Source organism: Rosa rugosa, chromosome 2 (genome assembly GCF_958449725.1).
Source record: "Rosa rugosa chromosome 2, drRosRugo1.1, whole genome shotgun sequence".
Classification (NCBI taxonomy): Eukaryota; Viridiplantae; Streptophyta; class Magnoliopsida; order Rosales; family Rosaceae; genus Rosa; species Rosa rugosa.
This window is the reverse complement of record NC_084821.1, coordinates 69,148,045-69,159,141: the sequence shown is the minus strand read 5'-3', so window position 1 is coordinate 69,159,141 and position 11,097 is coordinate 69,148,045. Positions and strand designations below refer to the sequence as shown.

The 11,097-nt window shown below is 35.9% G+C and overlaps 1 long non-coding RNA gene across 1 annotated transcript; it reads right to left on the bottom strand.

Moving 5' to 3' along the window:
- Positions 1 to 2,297: 2,297 nt before the first annotated feature.
- LOC133734272 (uncharacterized) lies at positions 2,298 to 5,530 on the bottom strand. Its single transcript, XR_009858197.1, has 3 exons — positions 5,282 to 5,530; positions 5,111 to 5,210; positions 2,298 to 2,548 (listed from the first exon to the last, which is right to left on the bottom strand). It is a non-coding gene; the product is annotated as an uncharacterized LOC133734272 (long non-coding RNA).
- Between the last annotated feature and the right edge of the window lie 5,567 nt (positions 5,531 to 11,097).

Here is an 11,097-nt window from a genome sequence, read left to right as displayed (position 1 = left end):
CTCCACCTTAAGAAAGATTTTGTATTTAATAATATAAATTATCAATTACAGACTGAGTAACAAGTTGAAAATCAGGCCATTAGGATGACAACAATGGCTAAGATTATTTCATGAAACATGAGGCATCAAGCACGTCGTAGAATTTGCGTCTCTTTGCCTAAACCAATTACGTTTTGACATTCAAAATCTAACCAACCACCCGCGTTGCTTTCGGTAGTTTGGCGGTTTTTCCTACTTATTCGAGGAAACCTTTGAAACTATGGGCCTAGAAAGAAAATTTGGGCCTTGATGAAGCCCAATGGCTTTTTCAACTTGTTTGGTTTTGTTGACACCCAAATTTCCAGCTAACAAGCCCAATTCATGCTTTAAGCCCAACTCATATTTCGAGGCAAATTACACCCGCAAACATCACGCCACGCAGGTGGACTCAAGCCACATTCACGCACTTGGGGCTTACAAGAATGGGTGTGGTGTGGAAGGTAACGGAATTGCATGAGGCTCGTTATTAGTTTTAGGCTTGTTGATAATTTTGGACTTGGGACCAAAATTCATGCCCAACAGCCTAACTCTTAATACGGGTAAGTGAAGAAGAGAGAGAACCCAAAACCCCAAGCCCAAATCCTTTAGAACCAAACAAAATAGTAAATGCTAAACATAGGATTCTTGATCCTAGCCGCATAACATAATCTCATAAACCCAGCAGAAATCTTGGGATTGCAATCCCAGCAGCAGATTTCACAGCAGAAAATCTGCCAAACCTATTCCATAATCTTCTTTAGACAAAACCTGACAGATCAAGAGGCAATACAAAATCCAGTACATGCATTTAACCCAAGCCATCTCTTTACCCAGCAGTAGAGACCTTCCACCGAGATTCCTTTGGCTGCTAGAATTGCATATAAATAGCTACTGCTGTAACCAGGGGGGAGGAGAATGGGGTATGCTAGCAAGCTCTCTAGCATTCTTCTTCTGCCATGCTTCATCTCTCCCAAATCCACCTTTAGTTTTCCATCCTTTCCAATTCATATCCTACCCAAATCTCTTATTCTATCTACCTAAACCAATATGCCATCACTGCTGAGGTCTCTTCTTCTGAAACTCATGTTTTTCTAGCTCCCACGCCACATGCATCTTGCCAAGCCCCTTTTGAAACGATCAAGTCATTGCCGTGCATATACAAGGAGCTGCCGGGAAGAACACAACAGCAAGCTTCCTAGGATTCTCAGATCCTTCGAAGTTTGTTGGGCCTAGTCTTCACTAACTCAGATAAAAGGGCAAAGTTTTGGGTCCTTACCCATCAATATCTACTGCCGTACAACTCCGATCAAAAGTGCCCCTACATTTTTGGCGACTTCACTGGGGACTAGGCTGTGTTTCCACCTCAGCTTCCTTAACAGCAGCATTTTTCTCCAGAAATTTACCATTCTCACTTCAAACCAGTCATGCTTTATCACTGACAATATGTATAAGATGCAATCACGGGGAGCTCTCTTGATGAACATGCCAATACTCATTGAAACACAAGCTTGTTGCTTATTGTATTGAATATGAGACTTCAATCCATGAGTTTCTGTAACAGGAATCATGAAAGCTATCAAAATCAAATTTATTCACTCATTATTCAAGCTTTAATATTGAGTGAACAAATTAAGTGTCCATTATAAAAGCTATCTCACCTTGAGGCTTCAACAAAACCAAACAAGCCACCACAAATAACCTCATCACTAGTTGATGCATTTCTTCTAAGATCTGATAAGGTTTGAACCTTCTGCCTGGAAATTAGGCCATGATTCCAGCAGCTAACTTCTTCCTTGCTGAACATATGTCACGCCGGATCTTGAGTACCACTGCTGGGAGCGATATATAAACATCCTGCAAGCATCACAACCATTAGTGCCACCACTACAACAAAACTGGTCTTTTACGACACACAATGTGTGTCGTAAAAGACAACTTCACGGCACAAAGAAGCGTGTCGTAAAAGACCATGTCGTAAAAGATAAATTTTTCTTGTGGCACACAAAATGTGTGTCGTAAAACACTCATTTTGCGAGTCGTAAAAGACTCTTTTGCGTGTCGTAAAAGATCATTTTGCGTGTCGTAAAAAACTCTTTTGCGTGTCGTAAAAGACTCTTTTGCGTGTCGTAAAAGACTCTTTTGCGTGTCGTAAAAAGACTTTTTTGCGTGTCGTAAAAAACCATTTTGCGTGTCGTAAAAGAGTAGTAAAAGACTATTTTGCGTGTCGTAAGAGACCCTTTTGCGTGTCGTAAAAGATGTCCTCATTCACACTTCTAATAGACAATGTTTCAATTAAATCCTTTCATTCAAGGATAATAAAAGGAAGCATTCATGTAGTCAATTATGTCAATTAAACTTCATATTACAAAATCATAGTATAATTAAACTAATAGTCAAATATAAAACATGCTAGCTAGATCATCCTTGCTCTGTGATGTTCTGCTCACAGCCTCAAGGTTTGAGGATGTACAGGTCCTCCTGATGTTTCAACATCACTTCCACCACCTGGATCATTTTCTACATAAGCAACCTACACACACAGGCAAAAGAACCAAACAAAAAAAATGCTTAATCATTTGAGAATGTCAACAAACATACATGAGTACCATTGATAAGCAAGTTGCCAAGTTATACTCAATGTTATCAAAGCCATATAATAGCCAAATAATTGAAGTAGCAAAAGAAACTTGACAAGGAAATTCATGATCCCTGGAACATCGAAATGCACCTTCTAGCTAGCATGGCAAATGAAACCTTGAACCTAGTCTACTACACTAGCTAAACTACTGGAAATTCCAAAGCTCTGCCATCATTGATAGCAGGCAGAAATAAACCCCTGTTAATCAGTTTCAATCAAAATCTCATACTACATTTTCAGGCAGAAATAAACAATCCTCCTAATAGAGAATAACAAAGGAGAGTTCCTCTTCATTCCCTGTTAGAACTTATAACACTAGCATCTTTCTGCTTGCTTTGTGCTATATCACTAGAACAGTTCAGATTCTCTTTTCGTTTCCTTGCTCCTTGTTTATATATAACTGTGTTTCTAGACAAAAGAAATGGAAAAAAAAAAAATTTACTTAGTATCTACAGTTTATGTTCTTTACATTCAATTAGAGTTTAGGATTTTAAAATTTAACCTTTCATATTTGGTCCATTCTTTTTCCATGATGGCTGGTCTATGATTTCCTTGGGGCTCGTCTTTATATGTTTTCAGACCACCAACACTCTAAAACTAACACAGAATAATCAGAACATCATGAAATAGCAGCCCACCATCATTCACATGCATAATGCAGTATAATTCCAAAAGATCAGAAAGTGGCAATCAAGAAAAAGATAACTGTTACTTGGACTATCAAGAAAGTGGCAATATAATACAGAATCTGAGGTGAGTTGCATAGAAATTTTTTGGACTATTAAGGGCTCTCTGTTGAAGATATTGAACAGCAAAGCCCTGTACACAGTCACAACTTTGTATAACAAAGTGTTTAGCCTATGAAAGCATATGCGCACTTTTCTCACATTAAAAAGAAGATGAGTATAGGGTTGAGTTTTGTGTTTAAAGTTTAAACTCAGGAACTGATTCCAAATTACAATTCATACATGTTAGTGTCAGGTGTGTCTAAGCTAAGCATCAAACTTATGCACTTTTCAGACTTGTGGCAAATACCATATCTACATATAGAGAATGCTCATCCCACATAATTTAGCAAGTATTACTTTAGAATAACAGAAACTTGCGACTATAGAAACTCAAAAAGAATTGCATCATAGACAGTATAATCATAAATAGCTGGATACCGGCCTTGAGATGGAAGCTCAAATTTAATGACCAATCCAGCAGAACTAAATCAAATTGCCGAGAAACTGTTCTTAAGGACAACTTAAGGCATTACTACAGGTACTCAAAATTCCAATAAAAATCAATAACCTCACATCTACAGCATAATCAGACACTAAGCTAGCAGTGGTACTGAATGAACAGCATGACAAAAGTTCCAAATGACATACTGTATGTAATCACATCCACATTTGGCACACCCATAGATAGATTATATATGTTATGTAATTGAAAACAGCAAACATCACCATAACAATGCATATGAACACTAGAGCAACCACTCCAACAATATCTCTTTGCCAATTAATAGCATATTTGAAGGAAAGATAAAGTAAAAACAAAACAAAAAATGACCTCATTCAATAGCAAACCATGACAACATCTCAACTGTCTGCTAACTGTCTGCTAAGTTGAAGAAAATTAAGCAAGTGCAAAGATATACACTCACAAAGAAATGGTTCCAGCTGCCAGCCCATCAACAATCGCTATCGGTTTCATATAACAAGATCTTTGATCTGCAAAACGAAGTATTACAATAAAGTGCAGTTACTACAGCAGCAAAATATTAAAAAAATGAGCATGTGCATACAGAGATCTTGTGCATTAATAGACCAATTGCCACATTGTATCAGATACTTCAAACAAGGAGCCATTTCCACATTGTATTCATATCAGATACCACTAAAATGAACATATGGCTTTTCTCTTAAACACAAATTCCAGAACAACACCACGAAAATGAAAGTACCACCTGGAACCACATAAGCTAAAGCCCAAGATATCAAATCTGCAGCTTGTATCCATATTCAAAAGAATCAGAATTGTACTAAATGTGTACACAACACACACACATATGCACACAAATAGTTACATGCCTCTGCATTAAACTCACACGGCCCATCAATCCTACTCTCAATATCCAAATACCGGCTGAATAAACAGCATACCAATCAACTCAAAAAGAACAAAGCCAGTTGAATAAACAGCATACCAATCAAATCAAAAAGAACAAACAGCCAACTAATTAGATTTTGCTCAATGCTGTGAAGTTTATCGCTATTTCCTGAGAAACGAAGCCAATATTTCTTGCCCCTCACAATCAGTCCACACAATCAAACCCTAATCGAACCGCAAAATCAATAGGAAACTCAAAACGAGCTGAGACACAAAAATGTGAATCAACAAAATGCAGGAAGTGAGAAGAAAGTAGGAAATCGAATATGCAGAGAAGGTGTTCGACGAAATTACCGAGAGAGTAAAACGAGAGAGAGAGAGAGAGAGGCACACCGGAGCTCAAAGAAACGAGATGAAGGATGCACACTAGTCGGGAGCATCTATAAGAAGAATCCTGCAAAGCACAATTCGAAATCAGAAACCTGGCACAGTTAACCTAGGCGGAGCAAGAAGAAAGGTACTGACCACTTGAAATCGACGCCATGGAGGTCAAGCTATGCACGAATCGCTGCGAGTGAGATACAAGATCCGACGATGCTCAATTGAGGAAGAAAATGCTTGAATCCGACGTCGATCATTCACAGGCGGACGGAGGTTTCGGAGAGAACAGAGGTCGCCGGAAAAAGAGAGAGGTGGTGAGGGAGTGAACGGTGAACCACACTGAGTCGGAGTCTATGGACTCTGAGATGAAATCAATTATAGATCTCGTAAGATTGGAATGTAGTCGGCGCACGTCAAAAAAGGAAAGAAAAAAAAAATTACCGAGAGAAGGGAGTGTAGATAGGGATGGCATTAAAACCCATGGGTACGGGTACCCGCGGGTAATTATTCATTTTGGGTATCTTTTAATGGGTAATACCCATAGTTTATGGGTATGGGTAATTACAAAATACCCGTATAAAAATGGGTGGGTTATGGGTATACCCGTGGGTACCCAAATTTTACCCAAATACCCATATAAAATTGTAGACCACACCCAAATTTTTTTTTTAATTGAGAACTGTTATAAATATTATATATATATGGCTGTCCACTGTAAATACTCATTAGTTATGTCCTTATGATGTAAACAATACTCCTATATAAAGGGGTTTAATGAGAATGAAATACACACTTCTACCTCCTCCTACATTTGTTTCTCTATTCTCTCTCTCTCTAATTTTCTAGTTTATAACACGTTATCATTTGCAAGATAACTACATTTGTCAATTTATAATGAGAATGAAATACATACTTCTACCTTCTCCATATTCTGTTTCTCGCTTCTATCTCTATATTTTTTTCTAGTTTATAACACGTTATCAGCACGAATTTGCTCTTATTTTTCTTCTTCTTCTTCTTTGAACTCCATGATGATCCGCAAGCCTTATGGTGCAACAGAATTGCTTATGACCAAGGCTAATGATCTATGAGTTTTTCTTCTTTCTCTCCTAGTGAATATCAATTTTCTTTATGCGATCATTTACATGTATTTGTATGTATCTTTTATATAATATAATTGTTGAAAATTTATATTTCATATGCGACAATGAGAACTACATGTTCCATTGCTCAAAACTCGAGTCCTCTGACCGAGTAGTCTTAGAACCTATGGTTCTATAGACATCACACGAATGTTTTTCTCGTGTGTTCCCTATGGGATCCATTGTTCATATTTATGAACTCTTCGAAACCTTTGTTTCGTATATGAATTTTTCATAGAACATATTGTTCTAATAATTATGGATCCTGATATATCTCATCTTTTCTCTTTGTAGAAAGATGATGCATCTAACAAAATTGGACTATGATCCTCTTAAAATTTCTGGCAAGAACTATTTGATGCTGAAATTCACCTTATGGCTAAAAACTTTGGAAATGCCATCAAAGTTGACAATAAGTCATCTGTGCAAGATCCCGCCAAGCCTATGATTTTCTTGCGTTATCATCTTGATAAAAATCCTAAAAGATGATTACCTTATGGTGAAAGATCCACTTGAGATTTGGCAATCATTAGCTGATTGATTTGCTCACCAGAAAACCATTGTTCTATCTAGAGCACGATATGAATGGACGCATTTTGCGCATTCAGAACTTTAAATCTATCACTGATTTTCAATTCCGCTAAACATATGATTACCTCCCAACTAAAATTATGAGGAGAATCTGTCAGTGAAGATAACAAGCTCAAAGTCCTGATTTTTTTGTGGACAATGGAAAACATATTGATTACATGATCAGCGGCGGTTTTTCTTGACACCGATAAATTTTAAGCCTATGTTTAGGCGCTTTTTTTGTCTCTATTTATTTTGTTTAGCCTATGTTTTGGCACCGATTAAACATAATTATGTTTCATTATCTTTATCTGTTTAACCATATTTATTATGTTTAAATTACCTTTATTACAATTCTTTCATAACTAAATTTGTCATGAGTATTTGTTGCAAAAGCTACAATTATCATGATAATATTTTTAATTGCCATTATCTTGTAGTTATTGTTATTAATAACTCATTTTATTACCATTCCCGGTAATTATTGTTATAAGTAACTCATTCTATTCCCATTATTTGATACTTACCATAGTTATTTATTTTATGCGATCATAATGAACATTTATTACTTATGATTATATCTCCCTCATATGATTATGTCGTTTGTGAAAAAATAACAAAATTATTTTCTATCGCTGGGACTTGAACCCAGGTCTTTTTGGATGCGAACCAAATATTTTAACCAATTAGACTACAACAGTTTAATTGATTATTTTGTTATAATGTTATATTAATGCATATTTCAATTACTGACTCTAAATGAATCTGCCTCTATTTTGACATATGGTACTCACATATTGGTATCAAAAATATTAATTATATTTCCTACAGAATCGATGTATGTATTTTTCATGAGTTTGACGACTTCAATTTAATTTCCTCTTATTATCTTATCTGATAATTTGATATAAAATTGTCACTCATGTTTCTTGTTTCAATTACAAGAGGACTTAAAATTCCTCCACTGATTGTTATACAATCAAATAGATCGAAACCTCTTGTTTCTTGATCTCCAATTATGTCAGGACCTTTGTCCCTTCTCTTTATGAGTACATGTGAACCTCTGTTCACTCCACTTTTAGAACATGCTTCTGATTGTGAAGACTCAAACCAAATGTTTTGAGTATGAGGGCTATGGTCCCTAAATTTATTATTATTGGAGGATATGCTTATACTCATATGGACTACTGTCCCAGACTCAAATTTGAGTATATAATTTTGACATTTGTTTTCAGTGTCAAACAATAATATGAACCACATGTTCATTAATAAATTCATTTTGAACCATGAATGTTCATGATAAATATAATGACAAACATAGTTGTCTTGCCTGCATATAATGCAACTATGGACATGATCCATTGCAATTGTTGATAATTTTTCACAATTGATGCTTCCAAAAGCTAAGGTAACAATAATCTCAAAAGCTGCAGATCTTGATTGATGGCCGACTCTAACCGAGCTCATATTATGTTACATATATGGAATACCACTGCATATATTGGTGATGAAATTTCCACCGACTTTATGTTGTATTAATCAACTATGAGTATACTACTGTATACTATATCATGAATTAAAAGCCAAATAAATTTATTTTGGTGTGACTAATGTGTCATTACTATGTCATGTAGACTCATCTACATACATACTCTACATTATTGTATAATACAAACAATAATTGCAAACTTTCCTAACGAGGAAGTTATAATTTATCGCATATCTGCGAGTTGTCACTTTAATAAGACAATTCTCCCGTCATTAGGGGGAGAAATATTATGAAAAACGATATGAATTGGTGTGTGATATTTATCCACCATGTCTTATCATTATCTTAAGAAAAATTCTCAATCAATTATGAGAAATTGAGAAAGTGACACTTATTAATGACAAGTTTTTGACCTAAAAATTGGTTTGGGCTCGCCACCCACCAATGGATTTCCAATCCAAATTTTTGATGCCCGCATATTTTGCGAATGGTTAAACTAGATGGTCTTCCCGCCGTTAGGGGGAGGAAACACTATTGTAACGGCGTGCATTATGTGGGATATATCCACCAAGTCCAATGTTTTAATCTCCCTATAAGGGAAGATTATACAAGCCCTATAACACTCGTTATGAGGTTATACAAAGATTCACATTCTTTAATTAATTTGTCCTTGAGAGACAACAAATGCCCTAAAAGAGGCATGGGTACCGAATATGAATAAGCTTATTATAGCTAATGCATGCATATATTTTGAATGTGTGATAGATCTCTAATTGATGATCATTGATGATATCTCATCTGTAGTTGCAACTAAATATCATCAAGGGCTATATACTACCACGTTTCATTGTGTCGACAAATCATACTATTGGCCAAATTGGAAAGAGGCAATTCCAATGATTTTAAATATTGTAAACGTGATGATATACTTGGACTTTATCTACCCTAAAAAATTACAAAGGGTGTATTAAAGTGAATTAAAATCACTATGACACAAGTCTCTTTATAGAGACATGGGCTTATCATTCTTCTCCAAGCGACAACTTTTCTATAAGTACAGTGTTATATTGACGAGAGACTTATGGCATGTTGTCTTGGCTAATATGAAGATCTTAAAGGCAAATTGCTAAAAGCAAATCCCCAAATCCTATGTGTCATTATAAGCATATTGCTTAACCAAATCCTTAATGGATTCATATTGCCAAAGGCAAGTCCATGAATGAGTGAAAGAGCTTAAAGCTCACTCATGGAATCAAAAGTCTAAAGCTCATACATACTCATTCAATTATGGTCAAAGTGACTTATTGCCTCAATGAGTACTATGACAAGACTAAGAAATCGAATTCGAGTCATGCTCACAATGTTGCAACATATTCTAACTTTCGCGAAGTTATGAATTTATCTAGAGCTCATATTGAGCCTATATGAAATTATCAATTACACTAATTGATATTTATGGCTAAGTATGCCATACATAAATTTCAATGCTCGGAATATTGTATAAAGGTAAATGTGTCAATTGTTGTTCCTTTATATTGTTATTCTTTGCTAATATCTTTATTTATAATTTGAGCATATGAAATTGGTTCTACTCTAATCAAGTCAGGTAAGATTCATTAAGAACATCATAGTTTTATTGGTAATGCCCTAACTTTTGCAGGAATTACAATTCATGATGAGTCCCCTTTTATGCAAAGCACACATAGTCTCACCTATGTAATCGACACACCATATCTAATATACATGGTGCATGTATTTTATTACATACATGATTGAAGCTTGCAAAAAATAGGGGGAGATTCTCATCAGGGGGAGCATTCAAAATATGCTACCTAGGACATATGCGCGTTGTACTCTTTTTCTCCTTCGACCAGGGTTGTTTTTGTCCCACTGGGTTTTTGTTACCTGGCAAGGTTTTTGACGAGGCAACATTAAGCGCGTCCAACACCATGCATATCATTTAGTGGTGAACATCCAAGGGGGAGTGTTATAAATATTATATATATGTGGCTGTCCACTGTAAATACTCATTAGTTATGTCCTTATGATGTAAACATTACTCCTATATAAAGGGGTCTAATGAGAATGAAATACATACTTCTACCTTCTCCATATTCTGTTTCTCGCTTCTATCTCTATATTTTTTTCTAGTTTATAACAAGAACTATTATTTTTCAACCAACATATGGGGCATTTTTATAATTTTCTTATTCTAAAAAAAAAAAACAGAAAACCTATACGGGTGTTCCGATGACTTTGTGTGGTCTCGGATGAGAATCTGACCGTTGAATCATCGTATAATTGTGAAAAGTTGGTTCAAAAGGCGATCTATCAGGATCCGACCGTTGGATCATCGTATAATTTTGAGAGGATGATCCTAAGGGCGATCCGTGAGGATCTGACCGTTGGATCATCGTAAATTGTGAAAAGATGATTCAAAAGACTATCCGTGGGGATCCGACCGTTGGATCTTCATATAATTTTGAGAGGATGATCTTAAGGGCGATCCATGAGGATCTGACCGTTGGATCATCGTATAATTGTGAAAAAACGATTCCAAAAGGCGATCCGTGAAAATCTGACCGTTGGATCATTGAATAATTGTGAAAAGACGATTCCAAAAGGCGATCCGTGAAAATCTGACCGTTGGATCATGGTACAAGTTTGAAAAGACGATTCCAAAAGGCGATCCGTGAAAATCTGACCGTTGGATCATGGTATAAGTTTGAAAAGACGATTCCAAAAGGCGATCCGTGAAA